Source organism: Lonchura striata, chromosome 31 (assembly GCF_046129695.1).
Source record: "Lonchura striata isolate bLonStr1 chromosome 31, bLonStr1.mat, whole genome shotgun sequence".
In the NCBI taxonomy this organism is placed as follows: domain Eukaryota; kingdom Metazoa; phylum Chordata; class Aves; order Passeriformes; family Estrildidae; genus Lonchura; species Lonchura striata.
Genome location: NC_134633.1, coordinates 5,189,037 through 5,201,538, shown reverse-complemented (window position 1 = coordinate 5,201,538; position 12,502 = coordinate 5,189,037).

The window sequence follows — 12,502 nt, the reverse complement described above, 5'->3', positions numbered from 1 at the left end:
CTCCCAAAAAATTCCCAAATTTCCCCAAACCTCTCAAATTTCCCTCAAAATCTCCCAAAAAATCCCCAAAATTTCTCATATTTTCCCAAAATCCCCCCAAAATCCCCCTGAAATTTCCCCAATTTTCCCCAAAATCTCCCAGAACCCTCTCAAACTCCCAAAAAATTCCCAAAATTTCCCCAAAATTCCCAAAATTTCCCCAAAATTCCCCAAATTTTCCCCAAGATCTCACAAATTTTCCTAAATCTCCAAAAAATCCCCAAAATTTCTCAAATTTTCCCAAAATTCCCAAAAAATCCCCCCAAAATCTCCCAGAACCCCCTCAAACTCCCAAAAAATTCCCAAAATTTCCCCAAAATTCCCAAAATTTCCCCCAAAATCTCACAAATTTTCCTAAAACTCCAAAAAATCCCCAAAATTTCTCAAATTTTCCCAAAATCCCCCTGAAATTTCCCCAATTTTCCCCAAAATCTCCCAAAACCCCCTCAAACTCCCAAAAAATTCCCAAAATTTCCCCAAAATTCCCAAATTTCCCCAAAATTCCCCAAAATTCCCAAAATTTCCCCAAAATTCCCCAAATTTTCCCCAAGATCTCACAAATTTTCCTAAATCTCCAAAAAATCCCCAAAATTTCTCAAATTTTCCCAAAATTCCCCAAAAAATCCCCCCAAAATCTCCCAAAACCCCCTCAAACTCCCAAAAAATTCCCAAATTTCCCCAAAATTCCCCAAATTTCCCCAAAATTCCCCAAATTTCCCCAAAACTCAAAAAAATCCCCAAAATTTCTCAAATGTTCCCAAAATCCCCAAAAAATCCCCCCAAAATCTCCCAAAACTCTCTCAAACTCCCAAAAAATTCCCAAAATTTCCCCAAAATTCCCCAAAATTCCCCAAAATCTCCCAAATTTTCCCAAAACTCCAAAAAATCCCCAAAATTTCTCAAATTTTCCCAAAATCCCCCCAAAAATCCCCCAAAATTTCCCAAATTTTCCCCACAATTCCCCAAAAAATCCCACCAAAATCTCCCCAAACTCTCTCAAACTCCCAAAAAATTCCCAAATTTTCCCCAATTTCCCCAAAATCTCCCAAATTTCCCCAAAATCTCCCAAATTTCCCCAAACCCGCCTTGTCCCACCTCGGCTCTGGGGCCGGCTCCGCCCTCGTCCCGACGGCTCCGGGAAATTCCCGGAATTCCCCGAAGAATTCCCGGAGTTCCCCCCGGAATTCCCGGAGCTGGGGGGGGTTTTGGGGGGGATTTTGGGGGGATTTTGGCCGTTTTTGGGGTTTTTGGGGTTTTTGGGGTTTTTGGGGTTTTTGGGGCTCTGGCGCCGCCCCCCGCAGAGACTCTCGTCCGACAGCGTCCGCTGCAGGGCCTGCAACGAGGGAAATTCCCAAATTCCCCAAAAATTCCCAAAATCCACGGAAATTCGGGGCAAATTCGGGATTCCAGAGGGAGAAGGAAAATTCTGGAATTTTTTCCAGGAAAAATCAGGAAAAAATCCTCATTTTTTCCATTAAAAATGGGTGAAAATTCTGATTTTTTCCATGAAAAATCAGAAAAATTACGGAATTTTTTTCCATTAAAAAAGGAGGAAAATTCACAATTTTTTCCATTAAAAATGGGAATTTTTTCCATTAAAAATGGGTGAAAATTCAGACTTTTTTCCATGAAAAATCAGAAAAATTACGGAATTTTTTTCCATTAAAAAATGAGGAAAATTCACAATTTTTTCCATTAAAAATGGGAATTTTTGGAATTTTTTCCATTAAAAATGGGTGAAAATTCCGATTTTTTTCCATGAAAAATTAGAAAAATTACGGAATTTTTTTCCATTAAAAAAGGAGGAAAATTCACAATTTTTTCCATTAAAAATGGGAATTTTTGCAACTTTTTTCCATGAAAAATGAGGAAAGTTTCCAATTTTTTTTCATTAAAAATGTGAATTTTTGGAATTTTTTTCCATTAAAATTTGGTGAAAATTCAGATTTTTTTCCATGAAAAATCAGAAAAATTACGGAATTTTTTTCCATTAAAAAATGAGGAAAATTCACAATTTTTTCCATTAAAAATGGGAATTTTTGGAATTTTTTTTCCATGAAAAATGAGGAAAGTTTCCAATTTTTTTCATTAAAAATGGGGATTTTTTGAATTTTTTTCCATTAAAAATGCAAAAAAATCTGGAATTTTTTCCATAACAAATGGAAAATTTGGAAATTTTTCCTGTTAAAAATGGGGATTTTTGGAATTTTTTTCCTTGAAAAATGAGGAAAATTCCCAATTTTTTTCATTAAAAATGGGAATTTTTGGAATTTTTTTCCCATGGAAAAAATGGAAAAATTTGGATTTTTTTTGCATCAAAAATTATAAAAATTCCCAATTTTTTTTTTTCATTAAAATGAGAAAATTCCCAATTTTTTCCATTAAAAAGGGGAAATCCCGGAATTGTTTCCTGTTAAAAATGGGATTTTTTGGAATTTTTTTTCCATGAAAAACGATTAAAATTCCAGATTTTCCCCTTGAAAAATGAGAAAAAAAAAATCCCATTTTTCCCAGGAAGAACTTCGGGAATTTTGGGAATTCAGGATAAAAAACTCGAATTTTTCTCCAAATTTATGGGGAAAAAAAATCCGATTTTTCCGCATTTTTGGGGCTAAAAATTGGATTTTTTGGCCATTTTTTTGGGCTAAAACCTCGGGGGTTTTTGCATTTTGGGTCGGGAAATTTGGGAATTTCAGGGAAAAAAAATCTGAATTTTCCTCACTTTTGAAGCTAAAAATCCAAATTTTTGCCATTTTTGGGGTTAAAACTTCAGGAATTTTGGGAATTTCAGGAACTCTGGAATTTCGTGGAGAAAAAATCCATTTTTCCTCATTTTTGGTGTCAAAAATTTTGATTTTCCTCATTTTTGGGGCTAAAAATTGGATTTTTTCGCCATTTTTTTGGGCTAAAACCTCGGGGTTTTTTGCATTTTGGGTGGGGAAATTTGGGAATTTTGGGAATTCTGGGAAATTTGAGAATTTTCAGGGGGAAATTCCCATTTTTGGGGCTAAAAACCTCCAAAAATTCCCAGTTCTGGGCTAAAAAATCCAATTCTTCGCCGTTTTTCCCCAATTTTGGGAACTTTGGGAATTTCAGGGGGAAAAAATCTGATTTTTCCTCACTTTTGAGGCTAAAAAAATCCGAATTTTCCTCATTTTTGGGGCTAAAAATTGGATTTTTTCGCCATTTTTGGGGCTAAAACCTCGGGGTTTTTTGCATTTCGGGTGGGGAAATTTGGGAATTTTGGGGAAATTTGGGAATTTTGGGTCTCACCGGGGCGGGCTCGGCCTCAGGGCAGGAATTGTCCATCAGGATGAGGCGTTTGAGGTCGTCCTCGATGGAGGATTTCGGGAGGCGCCGGGGGGAGCGAAGATCCCGCAGCGACGCCCGGAGCCGCGGCTGCCCGAAAACGTTCACCTGCCTGGGAAAAATTCCAAATATTCCATGGAAATCCCGGGAAAATACCAAAAATCCCCATTAAAATCCATCCAAATCCCGGAAAAATACAAAAAATCCCATGAAAATCCATCAAAATTCGGGAAAAATACAAAAAATCCCATGAAAATCCCATTAAAAAATCCCATAAAAATCCCATTAAAATTCCATTAAAATCCCCCCAAATCTTAATAAAAATCCCATTTTAATCCCATTTAAAATCAATAAAAATTCATTAAAATCCCATTTAAAATCCCATTTAAAATCAATAAAAATTCATTAAAATCCCATTAAAATTCATTCAAATCCCGCAGCCGCGGCTGCCCGAAAACGTTCACCTGCCTGCGGAAAAATTCCAAATATTCCATGGAAATCCCGGGAAAATACCAAAAATCCCCATTAAAATCCGGGAAAAATAAAAAAATCCCCATTAAAATCCAACAAAATTCAGGAAAAATACAAAAAATCACATGAAAATCCCATTAAAAAATCCCATTAAAATCCCACAAAAATGCCATTAAAATTCCATTTAAATCCCCCAAAATCCCAATAAAAATCCCATTAAAATCCCATTAAAAATCCCATAAAAATTCATTGCAATCCAATAAAATCCCATTAAAATCAAAAAAAGAATCCCATAAAAATCCAATTAAAATTCCATTAAAATCTCAAAAATATCCATTAAAATTAAAAAAAAAATGAAAGAAAAATCTATTAAAATCCCATTAAAATTCATTAAAATCCCATTAAAATTCATTCAAATGCCACAGCCGCAGCTGCCCGAAAACGTTCACCTGCCTGCGGAAAAATTCCAAATATTCCATGGAAATCCCGGGAAAATACCAAAAATCCCCATTAAAATCCATCCAAATCCCAGAAAAATACAAAAAATCCCATGAAAATCCAACAAAATTCGGGAAAAATACAAAAAAATCCCATGAAAATCCCATTAAAAAATCCCATAAAATCTTAATAAAAATCCCATTTAAAATCCCATTTAAAATCCATAAAAATTCATTAAAATCCCATTTAAAATCCCATTTAAAATCAATAAAAATTCATTAAAATCCCATTAAAATTCATTCAAATCCCGCAGCCGCGGCTGCCCAAAAACGTTCACCTGCCTGGGAAAAATTCCAAATATTCCATGGAAATCCCGGGAAAATACCAAAAATCCCATCAAAATATGGGAAAAATAAAAAAAACCCCATTAAAATCCATTAAAATTCAGGAAAAATACAAAAAATCCCATGAAAATCCCATTAAAAATCCCATTAAAATCCCCCCAAATCTTAATAAAAATCCCATTTAAATCCCATTTAAATTCAGCAAAATTCATTAAAATCCCATTAAAATTCATTCAAATCCCGGAGCCGCGGCTGCCCGAAAACGTTCACCTGCCTGGGAAAAATTCCAAATATTCCATGGAAATCCCGGGAAAATACCAAAAATCCCATCAGAATCCGGGAAAAATAAAAAAAAATACTAAAATCCGGCAAAATTCAGGAAAAATACAAAAAATGCCATGAAAATTCCATTTAAATCCCCCAAAATCCCAGTAAAAATCCCAGTAAAAATCCCATAAAAATCCCATTTGAATTCAGCAAAATTCCGTAAAAATCCCATAAAAATCCATTGAAATTCATCAAAAATCCCAGTAAAATCCCATTAAAATCCAAAAAAAATCTATTAAAATAAAGTTTTAAATAAATCCCAAAACATTCTGTTAAAATCCCACAAAAATCCCATTAAAATCCCATTAAAATCAATAAAAAGTCATTAAAATCCCAAAAAATCCCATTAAAATCCCATAAAAATCCCACAAAAATTTATTAAAATAAATAGATTTTTTAAAATCCCCAAAAATCTTTTAAAATCCTAAAAAAATTCAACAAAATCCAAAAAATCCCTCAAAATCCCTCAAAAATCCATCCAAATCCCATTAAAATTTTACCCCCATTTCCCCAAATTTTTTCCCATTTTTCCTCCCAATTTTCCCATTTCCCACCAATTTCCTCCCAATTTTCTCATTTTTCCCCATTTTTCCCCTGATTTTTCCCCAATTTTCCCCATTTTTTCCCATTTTCCCCCAATTTTCCCCACTTCCTCCATTTTTTCCCCAATTTAACCCAATTTCCCCCCATTTTCCCCCAATTTTCCCCATTTTTCAATTATTTCCCCCATTTTTCCCCACACTTTCCCTAATTTTCCCCAATTCCCCCCTCAATTTTTCCCCTTTTTTCCCCCATTTTTCCCCATTTCCCCCAATTTTTGCAATTTTTCCCATTTTTTCCCAATTCCCCAATTCTTCCCCAAATTTTCCCAATTTCCCCCACTTCCCCCCCAATTTTCCCCATTTTTCCCCATTTTAACCCATTTCCCCCCATTTTTTCCCCCAAATTTCCCATTTTCCCCCATTTTTTCCCCATTTTCTCAATTATTTCCCCAAATTTCCCAATTTCCCCCATTTCCCCTCCAATTTTCCCATTTTTTCCCTAATTTTCCCCATTTTAACCAAATTTTCCCAATTTTCCCCCATTTTCCCCCAATTTCCTAGAAATTTCTGCAATTTCACCCAATTTTCTTGATTTTCCCCTCATTTTTCCCAATTTCCAATTTTTCCCCAAATTTTCTCAATTTCCCCCATTTTTTCCCCATTTCCCCCCAATTTTCCCCCAATTTTTTCCCATTTCCCCATAATTTTTTCCCCATTTTTCCCCCTTTTCCCAATTTCCCCCTTTTTTGCCCCATTTTCTCTCACATTCCGGCCTCTCCCCCGGAGCCTCTCCCGGAGATTTTGGGGCCGAATTTCGGAGCCGCGGGGCCGGGCCTGGAAAATGCAAAATTCACCCCAAAAATGGGAAGTTTTACCAAAAATTGGAATTTTTTAACCAAAAAATGGGAATTTTGACACAAAAAATCGGAATTTTTCATGAAAAAAAATGGAAATTTTAACCCAAAATGGGAAATTTTAACAAAAAAGTGGAATTTTTACCAAAAAAATTGGATTTTTCATGAAAAAAATGGGAATTCGGACCCAAAAATTGGCAATTTCACCCCAAATTTGGGTATTTTTTACAAAAAAAAAGGGGGAAAAAAGAATTTTAAACCAAAAATTAGGAATTTTTAAGGGAAAATGGGAATTTCAACCCAAATCTTCGGAATTTAATGCCAAAAATTGGGAATTTCACCCCAAATTTTAAAATTTTTAAGCAAAAAAAGGGAATTTTCAATAAAAATTTAAAAATTTTTAACCAAAAAATTGGAAAATTTACTAATAATTGGGAATTTTAACCAAAAATGGGAATTTTCACCTCAAAATTTGGGGAATTTGAGGGAAATTTGGGAATTTTATCTCACCCGGAGCCATTAAAAAAATTCTAATCCAAAAAATGGGAATTTTTAACCAAAATTAGGGAATTTTTAACTCAAAATTGGGAATTTTAAGAAAAAATATTTGGGAATTATTAAAAAACCCAGGAATTTTTACAAAAAAAAGGGAATTTTTACCCCAAAAATTAGGAATTTTAACCAAAAAATGAGAATTTCTACTAAAAATGGGAAATTTTACCCCAAAATTGGGAAATTTTAACATAAAACTGGGAATTTTTAACCTAAAAATGAGAATTTCTACTAAAAATGGGAAATTTTACCCCAAAATTGGGAAATTTTAACCTAAAACTGGGAATTTTTACCAAAAAATTTGGGAATTTCTAACGAAAAAAGGGGAATTTTTACCCCAAATTTCGGGGAATTTTGAGGAAATTTTAACTGAAAATTCAGGAATTTTCATCAAAAATTGGGAATATTTACCCAAAAATTGGGAATTTTTACCCCAAACCTGGGAATATTTACCCCAAAATTTGGATTTTTCACCCCAAAAAAGGCAATTCCCGCCCACAAAGAGAATTTTTGACCAAAATTGGGATTTTTTCCCCCAAAATTTGGGGGATTTTTTTCCTACCTGGAGGCGCTGGCGGGTTTGCGGCCAGCAGGGGGCGCCGTCCGCTCCGGGGGGGATTTTGGGGAATTCCGGGCGGAATTTGGGGAATTTGGGGAATTTGGGGGAATTTTGGGAATTCGGGAATTCCGGGAGTCGGCGCCGCTGTCGTCGGCGTCGCTGGAGCTGGAGAGAGGCGGCGACGCCTGCGGAAATCCGGGAAAATTCGGGAATTTTGGGCAATTTTGGGCAATTTTGGGCAATTTCAGCGATTTGGGAAAATTAGGGTTCATGGAATTCCCAAAAAAACCCGAAATTCCCAAATTTTTGCGTGGGTTTTGGGGGATTTTTTAGGGGATTCTGGGGATTTTTCGCGCTTTTCTTTCGATTTTTGGGGATTTTTTGGGAATTGTGGGAATTGCAGAAAATCAGGATCCCAAAAAAAGCCAAAATTCCCAAATTTTAGGGGAATTTTTAGGGAATTCTGGGGGATTTTTTTTGGATTTTTTTTTGGAAGATTTTGGGAATTTTTTGTGATTTTTTTGGAATTTTTTTAGGGGATTTTGGGGATTTTTGGGGATTCTTTGGGGGATTTTTGGGGATTTTTTTAGGGAATTTTGGGGATTCTTTGGGGGATTTTTTTAGGGAATTTTGGGGATTTTTTGGGGGGGGGGGGGATTTTTTTGGAATTTTGGGAATTCCAGAAAACAAGGATCCCAAAAAAACCCCAAATTCCCAAATCTTTGGTGGATTTTTGGGGATTTTTTAGGGAATCCTGCGGATTTTTTTTGCGTTTTTTGGGGTTTTCTGGGGGGATTTTTTTGGGAATTCCGGGAATTTTTTGGGAATTCCGGGAATTTTCGGGATCTGACCTTGGCCGGGCGTTTCGGGGACTCCTTCGGGCGCTTCCCGGGAATTCGGGACGGGGCCGGGAGGTGCCAGAGCGGCTCTGGAACGGAAATTTGGGAATTTGGGATTTCCCACCAAATTCCCACATTTTTCACCAATTTTCCCACAAATCCCCAAATTTCCCACCAAATCCCCAAATTTCCCACCAATTTTTCCACCAAACCCCCAAAATTTCCCTGCAAATTCCCAAATTTTTCACCAAACTCCTCTCCAAATTCCCAAGTTTTCCATCAATTTTCCCAACAAACCCCCAAATTTCCCACCAAATTCCCAATTTTTCCTGCCAAAATCCCCATTTTCCCACCGAATTCCCACATTTTTCACCAATTTTCCCACAAAGTCCCAAATTTCTCACCAATTTTTCCACCAAACCCCCAAATTTCCCTGCAAATTCCCAAATTTTTCACCAAACTCCTCTCCAAATTCCCAAGTTTTCCATCAATTTTCCCAACAAACCCCCAAATTTCCCACCAAATTCCCAATTTTTCCTGCCAAAATCCCCATTTTCCCACCGAATTCCCACATTTTTCACCAATTTTCCCACAAATTCCCAAATTTCTCACCAATTTTTCCACCAAACCCCCAAATTTCCCTGCAAATTCCCAAATTTTTCACCAAATTTCCCTCCAAATTCCCCATCAATTTTCCCACCAAATTCCCAATTTTCCCACCAAATTCCCAAATTTTTCAGGGATTTCTCCACCAAAATCCAAGATTTTCCCTCCAAATCCCCAAATTTCCCTGAAAATTCCCAAATTTCCCTGAACATTCCCAAATTTTCCCTCCAAATCCCCAAATTTCCCTGAACATTCCCAAATTTTCCCTCCAAATTCCCGAATTTCCCTGAACATTCCCAAATTTTCCCTCCAAATTCCCGAATTTTCCGTACCCGCCTTGAGCCTCTCGGCGCCTCCCTCGTGTCCGGCGGCCTCGGAGTGTCCGGAGCTCCCGGAATTCCCGGAATTCCCGGAATTCCCCGGCGGCGGCTCCGCCCCCCTCTGCGGCCTGCGGGAAAATCCGGGAATTCTGCGGCTGCTCCCCCCCAAAATCCCAATTTTCCCCATTTTTTTCCCAAATTTCCCCCCATTTTTTCCCAATTTTCACTTTTTTTTCCTGGATTTTCCCCCATTTTTTCCCAATTCTCCCAATTTTTTTCCCAAATTTCCCCCCATTTTTTTCCCCATTTTCCCCATTTTCTTCCCAAATTTTCCCCCATTTTTTTCCTGAATTTTCCCCCATTTTTCCCGTATTTTCCCCCATTTTTCCCAAATTTCCCAATTTTTCCCCAAATTTTTCCCCAAATTTTCCCCCAAATTTTCCCCCAAATTTTCCCATTTTTTTCCCAAATTTTCCCCATTTTTCCCAATTTTCTGTGTTTTTTCCCCAAATTTCCCCAATTTTCCCCCATTTTGTCTCAAATTTTTCCCATTTTATCCCAAATTTCCCCCCGATTTCCCCCATTTTTCCAAACTTTCCCGTTTTTCCCACATTTATCCCAAATTTCCCATTTTTTTCCAATTTCCAAAAATTTCCCCATTTTTTCCCATTTTATCCCAAATTCCCCCCCAAATTTCTGCAATTTTCCCCCAAATTTTCCCATTTTTTCCCAATTTCCTCCATTTTATGCCACAATTTTCCCCAATTTCCCCCCTAATTTTTCCATTTTTCCAAATCTTCTCATTTTTTCCCAATTTCTCCCCATTTTATCCCAAATTTCCCCCAATTTTCCCCCCTTTTTCCCAAGTTTTTCCCAAATTTTCCCATTTTTCCCAATTTCCCCACATTTAATCCCAAATTTCCCCCAAAATTTCCCAATTTTCCCCCTGCTTTTCCCCCCTTTTTTCTCAATTTCCCCCCAAATTTTCCCATTTTCCCCAAATTTTTCCCATTTTTCCCTATTTCCCCCAAATTTTTTCCAATTTCCCCCCATTTAATCCCAAATTTCCCCCAAAATCTCCCAATTTTCCCATAATTTCCCCCCTTTTTTTCCCAATTTTGCCCAATTTCCCCCTGCTTTTTTTCCCCTATTTTTTCCCAAATTTTCCCATTTTTCCACCAAATTTCCCCTTTTTTTCTCAATTTTTTTCCTATTTTCCCCATTTTATCCCAAATCTCCCCCAAAATTCCCCAATTTTCCCATTTTCCACCCAATTTTCCCCCTGCTTTTTTCCCCTATTTTTTCCCAATTTTCCCCCAATTTTCCCCCAATTTTCCCCATTTTTTTCCCATTTTTTCCCCATTTTTTCCCCATTTTTCCCCCATTTTTTTCCCTTTTTTCCCCATTTTTTCCCCATTTTTTTCCCTATTTTCCCCATTTTTCCCATTTTTTCCCCATTTTTTCCCCATTTTTTCCCCATTTTTTCCCCATTTTTTTCCCTTTTTTCCCCATTTTTTTCCCTATTTTCCCCATTTTTTTCCCCATTTTTTCCCCATTTTTCCCATTTTTTCCCCATTTTTCCCCAAATTTGCCCAATTTTCCCCAATTTTGCCCAATTTTCCCACCTCTCGGGGCCGGAGAAGCTTCCGGAGCTTTGGCGGAAAGCGGCGCCGGAGCGCGGAGAGTCCGGGAAACTGAGCGGGCTGAAACGGGGCGAAAAACGGCAAAAACGGGAAAAACGGGAATTCGGGCGGAATCGGGGAAATTCGGGGGAAATTGGGGAAAAATTGGAAAAAAAGGGGAAAAATTAAGGGAAATTTGGGAAAAAAAAAGGGGAAAAAGCAGGGGAAAACTGGGAAAAATTTGGGAAAAAGGGAAATTGGGAAATTTGGGAATTTTGGGGGAAATTGGTGGAAATTTGGGAAAAAAAGGGAAAAATTGGGGAAATTTGGGGGATTTGGGGGAAATTTGGGGGAAATTGGGAAAACAGGTGGGGGGAAATTGGGGAAAAAAACAGGAAAATTTGAGGGAAAATTTGGGGGAAGTTGGGAAAAAAAGGAAAAAATTGGAGGAAATTTGGGGGAAAATGGGAAAATTTGGGGAGAATTTGGAGGAAATTGGGGGAAATTGGGAAAATTGGGGAAAAATTTTGGATAAAATGGGGGAAATTGGGAAAATTTGGGGGAAATTGGGGGAAATAGAGGAAAAATGGGGGGAAATAGGGAAAAAATGGGAAAATTTGGGGGAAATTGTGGAAGTTTGGGGAAAAATGGGGAAATTTGGGAGAAAATAGGGAGAAAAATAGGTGAAAAAAGGGGAAATAGGAGGGAAATCTGGAATTTTGGGAAGAATTCCGGGAATTTTGGAGGAATTTCTGGATGATTTTGAGGAGAATTCTGGGACTTTTGGGGGAAATTTTGGGAATTTTGGGAGGATTTGGGAAGGAAATTTGGGGATTTTGGTTGAATTTTGGGGGGAATTTTGAGGGGAATTTCAGAGGAATTTCAGGAGGATTTTGGGTAGAATTCCGGGGATTTTGGGGATTTCAGGAATTTGGGGCAGATTTTGGGTAGAATTCCGGGGATTTCGGGAATTTGGGGCAGATTTTGGGTAGAATTCCGGGGATTTTGGGAATTTGGGGCGGATTTTGGGTAGAATTCTGGGGATTTTGGGAATTTGGGGCGAATTTTGGGTAGAATTCCGGGGATTTGGGGATTTTGGGTAGAATTCCGGGGTTTTGGGCGGATTTTGGGTAGAATTCCGGGGATTTGGGTCAGATTTTGGGTATAATTCCGAGGATTTTTGGGGATTTTGGGAATTTGGGTCAGATTTTGGGTAGAATTCCGGGGATTTCGGGAATTTGGGGCGGATTTTGGGTAGAATTCCGGGGTTTTGGGCGGATTTTGGGTAGAATTCCGGGGTTTTGGGGATTTTGGGAATTTGGGGCACATTTTGAGTAGAATTCCGGGGATTTTGGGGATTTTGGGAATTTGGGGCAGATTTTGGGTAGAATTCCGGGGATTTTGGGGATTTGGGGCAGACTTTGGGTAGAATTCCGGGGATTTTGGGGATTTGGGGCAGATTTTGGGTAGAATTCCAGGGTTTTGGGCGGATTTTGGGTAGAATTCTGGGGATTTTGGGGATTTTGGGAATTTGGGGCGGATTTTGGGTAGAATTCCGGGGTTTTGGGCGGATTTTGGGCAGAATTCTGGGGTTTTGGGGATTTTGGGAATTTGGGTCAGATTTTGGGTAGAATTCCGGGGATTTGGGGCGGATTTTGGGTAGAATTCCGGGGTTTTGGG